The sequence below is a fragment of the Staurois parvus genome, unplaced genomic scaffold (genome assembly GCF_062004578.1).
Source record: "Staurois parvus isolate SC_StPar_1 unplaced genomic scaffold, SC_StPar_1.0 ptg000734l, whole genome shotgun sequence".
Classification (NCBI taxonomy): Eukaryota; Metazoa; Chordata; class Amphibia; order Anura; family Ranidae; genus Staurois; species Staurois parvus.
The window spans coordinates 2,210,472-2,225,518 of record NW_028318530.1 but is presented as its reverse complement, the minus strand read 5'-3'; the positions used below and the strand labels follow the sequence as shown (position 1 = coordinate 2,225,518).

Sequence of the window (15,047 nt, the reverse complement as noted above, 5' to 3'; positions counted from 1 at the left end):
AGAATAAAAGAAAAAATACCTAGATCAAGGTTTGATCTAATTCAGTGCCAGGGTAAGTGTTTGGGTCAAGGCCAGGGTCAAAGTTCAAGGTCAAAGGTCAGGATTTAAAAAAAAAAATTGGTATCAGTTTCAGTTAGTGTCAGTGTCAGTGTGTTTTAGGTAAAAAAAACCCCAAAATGTGCACTATTGTTTCTGGGCTGTTCTACGGGTACAAACAACAAATAACATACACATACATGGTATTGCTGCGCTCGTCAAGAGCTGGAAAATGTATTTTGGGTTGTTTTTTGGTGGTAGGTTATGGTAGTAACAAGAAACATGCAGCTAAATTAAAAAAAATAATTTTTTCTTTACTATTTTGGGCCAGTTTTCCTTTGATAATAAAAAAAACCCAGGAGATATCCAATACCATTTACCACCAAATGAAAGCCAATTTGTCCTGAAAAAAAACAAGGTATAATTCACCTGGATGTAGTTGTGATGATATGTACGGTTTTACTAACACATGTCAACATTGCAAAATTGTGCTTAGGCATTTAGATTTGTTTTACCCTTAGGCGTGAAGGGGTTAAACAAAATGACTAGTAACCGGTTAAAATAAATATCTCAACAAACCTGCTGAATTTATGCATTTTCTTATTTATATTCTCCCTAGTCACCTACAGACAAAGACTCCTATAGATTTTGTGTAAGGCCTAAAATACATGGGAAATTTCCAGTACAGTGATCCATGTGGTCACAATTCACCCGCTATTGATTGGTGATTACAGGCCATTCAGGTAAATTAGACTATAAAATGCAATGAACAGACGCCAAGGGCTATTTACTGAAATAAATATCTTAATATACACATCAGGTATACATTTCTTAAAAGCAGAATAATGTAAGCACAGTAGCTAAAGATTTCTATAATACAACTCTGTAAAGCCTTACTACATGGATGATATTCAGCTGTGTGAGCCATGCTGCTAAAAAACTGTGATTGAGTGTGGATTGCTGAAATGAATCACATCCTTTAAAGAGGAACTAAACTGCATCTATGCACCACAAACTGAAAACATTATTTAATTCATTTTTAATTTTTATAGCAAACCCACCCATCCATCTATGTCTCCATGCTTTATATTGTTCAAAAATCACTTTGAAAACTGCCCCCTAGCATTACTAGATACAGCCATCTTGAGTATGGGCAGGTGATTCATGTAGCATTTACTTTCTGGAATACATCTGCCCTTAGGCGAGGCATGCAGGCAGGAGGGTGTGGCTGCATTTGGAAAAAAGAAAAAAATTCCCATGAAGACTCCTGGGATGTATGACATCATTTTGGCCTAAGCCAGAAACCAGGAAATGCAACAAACAAAGTTTAAAACAAATAAAAAAAATATAGTTTCCTATGTATTTACTAATGCTAACAGCATAGGGATCAAAATTAGTTAAAGCGGAGCTCCACCCAAAAGGGAATGTTCTGCTTTAAGGACTGCTCCCCCTCTCCTATTAAAGATTGGCACCTTTGGGGGGCGAGCAGGTACCTGAATTGGACAGGTACCCGTTCCCACTTCGGTCCGATTGCCTAGGTGACCGGAAGCAGAAGTTGTCCTCCTACCCCTCCTCCCTGTAGTCTTTTGGGACACGTGACAGGTCCCAGAGGACTACAGGACCATTCATGAAGTGCAGAGCTACTTGAGCATGCGCAGTGGGTACCCGGCTGGGAAGCTGCAAGCTGTCACAGCCGGGTGCCCACACTGAAGATGCCGGCACCTGGAACACAGGACTGCTGGTAAAACGGGCTGCAGGGGACACACCGCGGGACTGAGGGACAGGTAAGTGGCTGTTTTTTAAAAGTCAGCAGCTACAGTTTTTGTAGCTGCTGACTTTTATTTTTTGACAGGGTGAGTGGAACTCCACTTTAATGTTGGCTGAGAGAGTTTAGTTCCAATGTAACTCCTATGGTGATTGCACTTTAATTATGCCATGCTGCCATTGATCACAATGATTGTCCTATGTAGGAATCACAAAGGTAGTGAATTGGCATCATTAATCATGCTAATCCAAAATCCATTATGGAATATTTTTAGTTGCATGGCTCACGCACCAAATGTTTTTAAAGATCACCTGGTAATATATGGTAGAGGTATACAGGTACGCACATTAGTGGTTACCATTCCACCAGCCCTCATACCCACATCAGGCTTTCCTCGGGGGGCAGAATGATCAAACGGGCTGCAACATCAAGGTAGACCAACAAAAAAGCTGATCTTCATTCTAGTGTGACTAAGACACAATTAGAACAAGAGTACCGCAGAGTACTACTGTGTGCTGAGACATTAAAGGGTACGTAAACCCTAACAATCAACTTCTCCTATTTGCTTCCTTTTGTTTTGGTAAATATACCACAGAAAGTGTGTTGTAATATTTGTTCCAAAAGTGCAAAACACAAATCCTGAAAGCCTCTAATTTTTTATTCCTGTCTGCATTGTACTCTCATTGATTACATTTTTTCCAGCTCTCTCTGACTACAAAACACTTCCCCCTATGTTATGGAGAGGAGAAGGTGGCATGTAGTCCTCACATATTTCCTGTCCTAGGGTGACAACGTTGCCACTCCATAGATACAGCATTGTGATTGAGTTTTGTCATCCTAGTTCTTGGCAGCCTCACTATGTGAAAATAAGGGAATATACAACTGTTATAGGAAACGAAGACAGCCACCACATATTAGGACTAGTAAGCTGCAACATATTATTATTATTATTATTATTATTACGGTACTCATATAGCTCCATCAAGTTACACAGCGCTTTACCTATATATTGTACACCAAACTAATAAGAGGCATGGAGGAGCTCAGCTCTGAGGAAAGATTAGAGGAACTGAATTTATTCTCTCTCGAGAAGAGGAGATTAGGGGGTATATGATCAACATGTATAAATACATCAGTGGTTCATATAGTGAACTCGGTGTAGAGCTCTTCACCCTGAGGTCATCACAGAGGACAAGGGGGCACTCTTTACGTCTGGAGGAAAAGAGATTTAATCTCCAAACACAGAAAGGTTTCTTCACATTGAAAATGTGGAATAGACTCCCTCAAGAGTTGGTTCTGGCCAGCTCAGTGGATTGCTTTAAAAAAGTCCTGGATTCTTTCTTAGATACACAGAATATAACTGGATACTAACATTTATAGGTAAAGTTGATCCAGGGAACATCTGATTGCCTCTCGGGGGATCAGGAAGGAATTTTTTCCCCTGCAGGAGCAAATTGGATCATGCTTTGCTGGGTTTTTTTGCCTTCCTCTGGATCAGCTGTGGGTATAAGATTATAACTTTTTTTTTTTTAATGGTTGAACTGGATGGACTTTTGTCTTTTTTCAGCCAGACTAACTATGTAACTAAGTAACACTCACATCAGTCCCTAACCCTCAAGGGGTGTACAATCTAAACTCCCTAACTGACATACTTACATACACATATTACATATGACATTTTTATTCTTGGATTTAAATAAATTTGAAATGTAATGCAGTCTTGTACATTGGTGCTGGTGGACTGTGACGGGAATATGTAAGAAGAGTTCAAGGTGAAATGAAAAAAAAAAATCAAATATTCTATAATTAAAGGTGGTAAGAGTATCATTCTAGGTCTATAGAATGACAGGTGTTATCATATTACTGCTTATTGCTATTAAAAATTAGGTAGTTTTCAGGGACGCAGATTTTTAGTTAGACTGTCAAGTTTCTAAGTGACACCTAAACAAATATAACATTCATGTTTATAAAAGGAATAGTAAATTATCAGGTGACAAGTAAAGTCAAACTAGTTCATACCAACTAGGATTGAGCCCTCCTGATCTGTATTCTTGTGAGAAGGGATTTATTACAGGTACTTATATAGCGCCGTCAATTGAGGCAGATTTTAAAACTTTTTGTCATGTCCCCCACCGATTGTTATGGAAAATGCACAGTCTGGAGTCTGGATCATGACAGATTGGTGTTACACTGAGGACATAGCAACCTGTGGACTGCAGAGGAGAACCTTTCAGAGAGTTTGCTAATCCCTACCCACAATACTATGAACACATAGCACTAATGTTTGTAACATAAACAATAATTAATCCAACTTGTTCTCTAACGATAGAAAAAATACCATCCACTTATATGCCAAACATATGTTCAATCATCTATAATAGCCCACTGAATAAAAAACTCTTTGCTGGCCTGACTACAGAGAACTAAAGTCCTACTGATGGCCACGGGTTGTCACACTTTGCGCACCACCACTGCACACTGCTAAGCTTTTAAAAAGTCTATCTAAACCCAAGAACAAAATTTCATGCTTCTTTCCCTTTATTTTAACCTGGTATTTCTGCCATTAACTCACTTCCTGTTCTAGGGTGACAATCGTCCTGAGCAGTGCTGTCACCCTAGGACAGGGAGTGTGTTAGGACTACATAACACTGTACTAGTACTACATAACATCTCCCTCTTTTCTGGGAGGTGTTTTGTAGTCCATGGAGAAAGAAGGAAACAATGCTGATAACAGTCCAAAGGTAGAGAGTACAGGAAATGATTAGCTCACAAGATTCTGGCTAGATGGACAGCTATATATAGGGCCCTCCTAACCCTCTTGTATTGAACTGTACAGTTGCTGTATTGTCTCCCGTTATATTGTAAAGCGCTGAGCAAAATGTTGGCGCTATATAAATCCTGTATAATAATAATAATAGTCATAGATGGATTGAAATGTGACAAGTGTATCAGGGACCAGCTGAATTTTGATCCATGTGTGGCTGCTTCAGTTTGAGTGGAGTTGATTTAATGATCAACTGTTCTTGAATGGGACTGCTGGTAAATTTTCATTCGATCAGCACCTGCAGCCAATCAGCTGCAGTGCCCATCAGTGTATTCCGACAGCAAAGGGGTCCCCACTGTCAGAATCCAGTAGCACAGCGGGGGGACATTCCTCCATCCACCTGTGTGGATGGAGGAATCTGTTCATTTGTTTTTTTGATCGGCCAGCTGTTTGAGAAAAAAAAAGATCCATGTATGGCCAGCTTAATTTTTACAGTTTACATACATTTTAAATAAACCTCAAAGGAACTAATTCAGAAATTGTTTATGTTGCTGCTGGAGAACTCAAAGCATATGGCAAGCAAGGTCATAGTCTGGCGTATAATTCTGCATGGTGCGTAGTGTGGGAGGTATGAAGAGTGTCCTTGTCTAGCAAAAGTTCTAATCAAGCAACAAGTGTAGGATTTTCATGTTACTCTTTAACAGCTGTAAAACAATACCGAACAATATTAATGTTTAACTTTCAGTATTATTTTAACTGACCAATAAACGACAAGCAAAGCCATCATACCTATCTTAAAATATATTCCATAAAATATCAAACTTACCTGATCTTAGGTCGTTTGCTCGGTTTCACCGATCTGCTCTGCGAAAAGCGATCTGGAGCTCAGAGATGTCTCAGTGTGACTGTAAAGCTACTGCATCTCCTATATTGTCTCAGGAGAGAGAGAGAACAACATACACCTCCTGATAGCAGCCAAGCCCTTCAGACTTCACTCCAGGCTTCACCCTCTGTCAGTTTTTCCCCTTCCTGAGCCCTGGAAAAATGCACAGCCGAGAAACTCGCAATTAGCAGGTCCTCACTAATCTCAAATCCTCACTGGCCAAAAGCTGCACATTCCAATATTTTAAATAGTGGCTCAGAAGGATATTTCTTAATGAAAAAAAAAATCCTGACTAGACACAAAACATTAAAGGTATGCAAACCCTTCCAGAGATTGAAAAGAAATGCCCCCTTCGATTGAGTTAAATAAAGTGAGAGGATGAAGTAATATTCGTGGTGAGAAGCACAAGGGGTTGGCTGGGGCTGTCTTATCAGTTCCCCTCTGCTCACTCGCAGTGAAAAGCCTGTCTCTAACTGGTATACTCCCTGCCCTTAAACTCACCAAACCAGAATCTTACTCCCGACTAACACAAGCAACTTCCCGCACATCCAAACTGAAACTTTATCCAGCTCAGTGAGCCCTTACTGGCCATGGGCCAGTACAGCATTCCTCTCCAGATACCTTTACTACAAAAGAAAAAAACTGCTCCCTGCAATTCATGTGGGTTCACCTTAGCCGGTGACACCGTATCACTCGGAGGGGGAGTTCCACTTTACAATTTCTGTGACAAAGTGCTTTTGCTCTTCAGATAAAAGACAGTTTTGTTTTCCCTTTCTAACGCACCTGCTTCATTTTTCCTTTCTGAGTGTTTATCAAAGAAAAAAAATTGATGTTAATACAGGGTACAGCTTGAACCGCTTTCACGGGAAAAATGTAAACCTGTATGTGCATAGCTCTCTTTTGCAGGAGGGGGGGGGGGGGTTATGAGAAATGGCCCTCCCCACACAGGATATTGCACTAAATCTGTAGGGAAATAAGAGAACCAGAACCTCGCTAAGTGGAAGAGTGGGATTGATAATAAAGATGGCAGTGCCTCCACCCAGGACAGGGCCTCTGTGAGCCGAGGGGATTCCCTTCCTGGGAATATAATCAGCAATCTAAACACAGTGATTGGGAGCAGAAGAACTACTGCAACCAGCATATGACATTACCCAGAAACATGCAGATGCACACCAATATAAAAACTAGAAAAGCTACAATTTCTGGGGAAATTGCGTGAAGTGTTCTTGCCTCCACCAGTAGTCTACAACTCACACTCTACCTTTTGTCACTCTGCTGCCTGCTCACACACCTGGGTTCCTATGGCAACTCACTCTACAGCAAGGGCAGAGAAGAGCGGTTAAAAACAAACTGCTCCAACTTGCTCACTTCACTGGTGGTTGCCATTGTTGTGAACCACCTAGCGGGGCCTCTAGCAGTCCACAGAACAGGATTCCCCAGGGAGCGGAGTCTAAGCCCCAGTCTGCTTGTTCACCAGAGCCCCTGATGGTGGGGATGGGTTTGGAGCAGACAAGGACCAGGTCGCGACCCCTGAGTACCCCCGTCTGTGGCAGCGGGACCCGCCAGAGGTATATGCAGGTAGAGAGCAGGAAGAGGTGGAAGACTGGATCCGAGCGGGATGGATGGATGGCAGAGTAGTAAGTGTGGTCAACGAGCCGGGTCAGTAACAGTGGGATCAGCGTAGTAGCAGGCGGAAGAATAGTCAGGTCACTTGCAGGGGTCGGCAACAGGAGTTCAGATCAGGTATGGAATATGCAGAAGAGAAGTCAGACTAGCCAGGGGATCAGAGCAGGAGAAGTCAGCGGAGGTCAGGTTCAGGCAGGGTAAGCAACAAATCTTAGGATCACAGGAACACAGGAACACGGAGAAAAGACCATACGGCAATGGGTGTTAGTGCAGGGCAGGTTTAAATAGTGTGCCCTGCCCTGCTATTGGTGCCGGGCGAGCGGCCGTGATCGCGAGTGCGCATGCACGGCCGCCGCCGTACAGGTCTCAGAGTCCGTCGGATCGGATGGATCGGTGCTCCGCGCATGCGCGGAGTCACTTGCCGCCGCGATCCCTGACAGCCATCTTCAAACGGTTGTAGTTTAAAAACTATAAATCCTACACCGAAGAGCTTTATATTGTGAGAATCACAAGACCCAGACCTACATTTTGATGCATAGTATGTCTCTGAATATAAAAATGAAGGCACAGTCACAGTTTAGAAATTGCCCTTCAAATTTGAGGTGGCTAGAGTGGAGTTTCAATGAATGTCAATGGGCAGCGTGAGTTGCAAACAAATGGTCATATTGTGAAAACTATTAGGACTGTGGCATAGCCATGGACATTTTTAGTGGCAGCAGGGATAGCTGAACGTTTTGATATAAGATTTGTGTAGGTGGGCTTGAAAATGAGGGAGTGATGGCAGTTTAGAAATCATGTCCTGATTTTTCAGCTCACACTCTAGCTTTTGTCAGCTCCCACTCTAGTTTTGAACATTGCGCCATTCATTCCTATGGGACCAATTTCACCACAAGAGCGGCAATATTTTGTGAACCATTCGGCGAAACGTTCCACAAAGTAATAGCACACCAATCGGGAACAATCCGCACGTTTTGGTATATTACTGTCTATGTAGTGTAAAAACTGTGGGAGGAGTTAGGGTGGTAAATTTGGCTATAATAATAAGAATATATATGTGAGATAACAGTAAGTGGTCTTGCCATGCAAGAACACTTAATAATACAAACTTTATAAAAGAAAAGATTAATAACAGTACATGCATCCAGTGTACAAACAGATATTGTCAGCAAAGGGAGTCTTAGTGGAATTGTACACATATACCCAAGTATATATAGTTCTTGTTAGAGGTACCTCCAGATGAATGCTGAGGCAAAGTCCCATTGCAGGGGTTCCTGAGGATGATGAAACACCTGTGTTTGTGTTTGAGACCTGAAGACAATATCTGTGGTGATGAGAAGACCCTCCGGCCATTACCCAACCAGCCTGGAATGCAGGTCTAGTTCTCTGGCACTGTGCAGATGAGAGAGTAATAGGACAGAGATACTTTGTTTGTCACAAGGATTCAGCAATACACTTAACCACTTCCTGTCCGGCCCATGTACATAAACGGCCGGACGGGAGCAGTGCAGGAGCTGGTGGCCATTTATAAACGGCCTCTGCATTCATTGCTTGTGCACGCTTCCTGGGAGCGTGCGGCACCGCGACTCGGTGCCCGCTGTGTCCTCCGGACACAATGGAACACCGATCACTGTATGGGACCTCTGTGTGAGGTCCCGATTCATGTGATCACTGATTGGCCAAACAGTGATCACAGGAACAGTAGTAAACAAGATATTACTTCCCGACATCATTGCTTACTACGTGTGAAATCTGTGAATGATCACAGAGGTCACATGGTACAAGGCTATTCAGTACAGCTTTCTTCCATGTGACAAGCTGTAACCAATCATAGCACTCACAGTACTTCTCAATGGCTGCAAGAATGCAGCCTTTATGAGTGTAAAAGCAATCAGTGCAAAAAAAGAAAAAAAAATCATCACCCCCCCACAAGTAGTACAGTTTCACTATGGTGACACTGTACTGCTAGGGTGATGGTATGTAAAAAAACCCCATAAATAATAATCTAAAAAAATAAAATAAAGATGTAAACAATTTTTTTTTTAAATTATAATTTTTGGTTATAAACTAATTTGGGTTATTTTTTTTTACTAAAAAGATAGATGAATATATTTTGGCCAAGATTTATGAAGAAAGATTATTTATTTGCAAAATGTTATAAGAAAAACACTTTTTTTTTTCAAAACGTTTGGACTTTTTCATTTATATTGCAAAAAATAAAAAATAAAAATCCCAGTGGTGAATAAATACCACAAAAATAAAGTTTTATCTGTCTCAAAAAATGCTAAAAAATTCATATGGGTACAGTGTTGCATGACCGCGCAATGGTCATTCAAAGTGTGAAAGCACTGAAAGCTGAAAATTGGCCTGGACAGGAAGGGGGTGAAAGTGTCTGCACCTGAAGTGGTTAAAAAGCTATGGGCAGCTGCAGTTAAACTATTAAAACATAGAAATACTTGCATTATCGTCTCTTCTGATCTGGTATTAGTAGAATGGACAAAACATGTGGGTGAGTCTCTCTCTCTCCCCCTCCCCCTTCCAGGATCTTTTCCCAACACCCTTAGAGTCAGGAAGTGACATAGATAACTATACATTACAGCGTGATACAAGTAGCTGGCAGTAGAGGGCAGCGGATCCCTACATGTGAATTTGCAACACTCCTTTCAATTTCCTTAAGCCTGGGTTCACACTGATGTGGTCCAGAATTTGCAGCATTTTCTGTGCGCATTCTGCACTGCTTCAGAATTGCACCCCGTCCATGCGAACCGCTGCGGGTGTGTGTTAAGTTAACGACACCCCGATATTGGTCTGCAAAACGCGGTGCGATGTGCAGAATTGGATCGCATAGGTGTGAATGCCCATGCAATCTTCCGATTCTAGTGTGGACCCAAAAATGGGTCCTGCAGCTTTTTGGTGTGGGTGCGGTGCGATTAGAGCCATACAAAATGTATGGCTCCAATCACACTGCACAGGAATGTGGTGCGGTTCCTGTGCGAATCACATGCGATGTACCGAGTCGCATATATGTGAACCCAGGCTAAAGTAGAACTGAAGGCAAAACTTTTTTTTTCATTTTGAATACAGTAAGGGAGGGCTTGTTATGTTTTGCGATGATTTGAACGATTCCATTGCCGCCTTGTGTGACTTGCCATGTGATTTGGAACTGTATTACAATGCCAATGTAGTAAAATGAAAGCATATGCTATGATCATGGAAGTCCTTTAACCACTTGCAACCGCAGATAGCCAAATGACGACCTCACTGCAGCCAGCCAGATCTGGGAGGGTGTCATATGACGTCCTCCCACAACGCGCCCTCCCGCGCACCCCGGGGGCGTGCACCCGGAGATCTCCCTGAACGCTGTGTCCTATGGACACAGCTGATCACATGAGGTAGTAAAAGGCCAATCACAGCGGCCTTTTACCACATGATCAGCCATGTCCAATGACACAGCAGATCAATGGTAAATGCAGTTGACGGTTATCGGCTGCACTGTCCTCACGCGTGAGGAAAGTACTGCCGATAACCAGAAATTGTCAGAGGAGGGATTGGCACCGATCATCAGGGGACTGATGATCAGTGCACTGATGATCGGTGCCCAGCAGTGCCACCCACCTGTGCAGCCCACCTGTGCAGCCCGCCTGTGCCCAGCAGTGCCACCCATCAGTGCCCAGCAGTGCCACCCACCTGTGCCCAGCAGTGCCACCGATCAGTGCCCAGCAGTGCCACCCATGAGTGCCACACATTGGTGTTGCCCAGCAGTGCCACCCATCAGTGCCCAGCACTGCCGCCAGTCAGTGCCCAGCAGTGCTGCCAGTCAGTGCCATCAGTCAGTGCCACTTATCAGTGCCCATCATTGTTGCATATCAGTGCCTGCTCATAAGTGCCGCCTATCAGTGCCCGTCAGTGCTGCCTATCAGTGCAGCCTCATCAATGCACATCAGTGAAGGAGAAAAATTACCTGTTCGCTAAATTTTATTATAGAAACAAAAGTCTGGGGGGTTTTTTTTCAAAATTTTTGCTCTTTTTATGTTTATAGCGCAAACAATAAAGCACCCAGTGGTGAGTAAATACCACCAAAAGAAAGCTCTATTTGTGTGAAACAAATCATAAAAATTTCATATGGGCACAGTGTTGCATGACCACACAATTCAAAGTGCAACAGCGCTGAAAGCTGAAAATTGGCCCTGGGCAGGAAGGTTCTATTCATGCAGCGGTGTTGGGATGTGGTGGTTTCTGCCACTGCCCACTGCGCTGAAAAATCTTTTTCAGGGCCAGCCACCATGAACTGACTCCACAGGAAACAAGCAAATTACTTTGCATTTGCATTGGGACTGCAGGTGAGGGAAATCTCTGGTAATCACCAGAGCTAGTGTTACCATTGGAAGAATTCCCTTGTTCTGGTGACTACTCAAAATTTGGGATTTTGTTTCACTGTCACTTTCAGTGATAATGGTCACCAGGACATATTGAGCGAGTCAATCTTCCTAATGGGAACAACGACAACAACCACAACCTGACATCTAATCCCTCTCCATTGTATATTGTTATACTTTTCTACAGTTATACTCAGGGGCGGACTGACAACTCATGGGGCCCCCGGGCAATAGGGGATCATGGGGCCCCTGTGTCCTTGCCCAAACTCAAAAAAGCCTATGAAAAAGGTAACAGGGGCATCTCATGGGGTCCCTACTGACCTGGGGCCCTCGGGCAGTGCCCGAGTTTCCAAATGGTCAGTCCGCTCCTGGTTATACTGCATTCATAACAGTGCTGACTTTCTATCATTTCACTTACATGCAATCAAGGAATCTGTAAATCTCAGAAGGACTAAGGGCCTTAATGTCAACTAACCTGCTAGATTGCATGCATCTTGTACCCGAAAGTAGATGGTATAGTCTTTAATTTGCCCCACGTGTCCTTGTGTAGCTTCCATGGATTACATGCAGTATTTAGGGCATCAATTTCTAGCCAAGTATAGGTTACACCCTAACCCTCCTGGAGCTTAGGCCCCAGCCTGTCATGTAACTGTCATGTGTCAAAGCCTCTACTGAACAATGATGTTCTAGAAATTGATCATTATTTTTACCATTGAAATTATTTTAACCAGGTCAGTTTCAATTTAATGGTCCATTCATATTTGTGTATTGCAGCAACATGCTCTAAAACAGTACATGCTAATGCACCTGATCCATGTGCACTGCCTTGCGGTGCCATGTACTGTACAGTAGAGAACAATGCATGATGCACTGCAATACTCCAAAACAAACATACTATGCATTGTTGTGTGCTGCATTATGAAAAAAGGGTCAGGCACATTTTTTCATCCAATGTGGAGCAATGTAGCCCATTGATATCAACGAACTGCACTGAAAACATGCTATAATGCGTGTTAATGTGCATGCGTTAATACTGTACATCCCAATGGGTCCCTTTAGTGTGAATGGGCCCCAAGAGTACCTGAGATTGAAAGTGTGTTCACTGGAATAGTTGCTACAAATACTGTATGATATATAACAGGGCCGTCTTTAATATTGATTGGACCCTGGGCAAACATTTTCCTGGACCCCTAACCCCCCCCCCACACACACACACACAATTCTGCTCGCCACCTGCTCTGAGACATACAATAAATAGCAGCTAGACTCAAAATCAGTTTACTGCAGCAGATCAGGCACCAATTGTGATTGGTGGCCGGAAGTTACAGCATATCATTAACAGCTCACTGACTGCTTAATAGAGGTTACAGCACACATTACAACTCAATGATTAGTTGCTAGAGGCTACAGCACATGGTTTATGCTTGCGTATTGGTTGCTAGTGGTTACTGCACATCATTACTGGTCACTGATTGGTTGCTAGAGGCTACTGCACATTAGTACCACTCACTGATTGGTTGCTAGAGGTGACTGCACATCATTACCGCTCACCCATTGGTTGCTAGAGGTTACTGTACATCCTTACCACTCACTGGTAGGTTGCTAGAGCTTACAGCACATTATTACTGCTGATTGATTACTAGACGTTATTACACATCTTTATTGCTCACTGATTGGTTTCTAGAGATTACAGTAGATCACTACTGTTCACTGATTGGTTGCTAGAGGTTACTGCACATAATTACCACTCACTGATTGGTTGCTAGAGGTTACTGTGCATCATTACCACTTATTGATTGCTAGAGGTTACAGCATATCATTACAGCTCACTGATTGGTTGCTAGAGGCTACAGCACTTAATTACGTCTCACTGATTGGTTGCTGAAGGTTACAGCACATCATCTTCTCACTGCTTGCACCCCATGGACTGAGATAGAAAACTCCTAGAGATCCTAGGAATCCTGGGATCAGTGGAAGTGCTGGGAGGGGTTTGGTGTGATCAGTGGCAGTGCTGGGGGGGGGGGGGTCTAAGTGGCAGTGGTGGGAGGATGGAATACGTGACAGTGCATGGGGGGATGGAATGAGTGACAATGCTTGTTAGGGGATGGGTTCAGTGACAGTGCTAGACGGTGGTGGGAGGTGGCATTTCTACACTGACCATGAATGTTAGGGGGGATTTACATTGAACATCAGGTTAAGGACAATTCTGCACATATCACCAATGTAAAGGGAAACTTACACTGACCACCAATGTAATGGGGAATTTGCACTAACCACCAATTTAATGAAGAATTTACAATGACAACCAGTGTAATGGGGGATTTTACACCAACAAGCAATACATTTTACACTGGCCACCAGTGTAAGGTGGGACTTACACTAACCACCAGTTTAAGGGAGGCTTCTACATGGACCACCATTATAAGGGAGGATTTGACACTGATCACAAATGCAAGTTAGGATTTTTTACCCAATTTTCAGAGGAGTTTCTACACTCGCCACCAATGTAAAGGGGATTTACACGGACCACTAATGTAATAGGAGCATTCACAGTGACCACCAATGTAAGGTGGGATTTACAATGACCACCAATGTAAGGGGGACATTCACACTGACCACTAGTGTGAATGAAAAGATTCTACACATGCCCCAATGTAACAAGACGATATACACTGGCCACCAATGTAATTGAGACATTTAGTCGATGTTCACATTTATGCGTGTTCGGGAACACATTCAAAATCGCTCTCCTGACGCCACAGAAACATGTTGCCCACAGCAGTGCCATTAATTGTTAATGACACCCTCACGTATCTGCTGACATGCGTCTTTTCACATGCACCAAAATTCATGGAGCTATGGCACTGTAGGGCTCAGTGTGATTTTGAAAACGGGTCAGGGACCTTTTTCCACATTCCTAGCACATAGAGAAGCCAATTGACTCTACATGTGACGTACACCTTTATCCACCCTGTCAGTACACCTTTGCATCCTAAATTTCCCTGCTAACCTCTGTACCCCAAACCTCCCCCTTCCTTTCTACTTCAACCTCCCCCTCAACTCTACATCTCCACTCTTTGTACCCACCTTCCCTACCTCTGTACATCCCCTCCTTGCTCACCTAATTTCTTTTCTGGCTACCTCTGCACCCCCCCCAATTTTGCTTACATTTGCAGAACAGGCCTTTGGTAGGCTCGGTGACCTCAGTTGCAGGCAGGTCATTCAAGCATGCCCCTGTTTACCTCTCCAGTGGGCAGTATTCAGTAGAGGTGATAGAGGCTGGAACCTCAGGGGGGCATAATATACATTTGAATTCCAGTGTTATTTACATTTACTTATGAAAGCTGACATAGTCTGCACACGAGTCATCTGTACATGGCAATGGGCAGAGCCGGGCAGCATAAGTGACAGTACTTCACACTGAGATATTGGGATACAGCGTGGGACGAAGACTTCAAGGGACAAGAGAAAGTATACCAGGACAGTTGGCAAGTATGGGGCAGCTGCTTTGGGCCACACAGCAGTGACTGGACCCAGTTCAGCTGCCCCTTTTGCCCCTCCTTAACCACTTGCCGACCGCAGATAGCCGAATGATGGCTT

General features: G+C 43.3%; 1 protein-coding gene across 3 annotated transcripts in view; it reads right to left on the bottom strand.

Moving 5' to 3' along the window:
• Positions 1-5,932, bottom strand: part of RBM47 (RNA binding motif protein 47) — a 150,605-nt gene extending 144,673 nt beyond the window's left edge. For 2 of the 3 annotated variants that reach the window (XM_089654021.1, XM_089654023.1), the window contains exon 1: positions 5,392-5,931. The gene's annotated coding sequence lies outside the window, so the exon portion shown is untranslated. Of the gene's footprint in view, positions 1-5,391 lie in introns of all 3 variants that reach the window. The other variant, XM_089654024.1, reaches the window with a different exon arrangement.
• Positions 5,933-15,047: the final 9,115 nt, after the last annotated feature.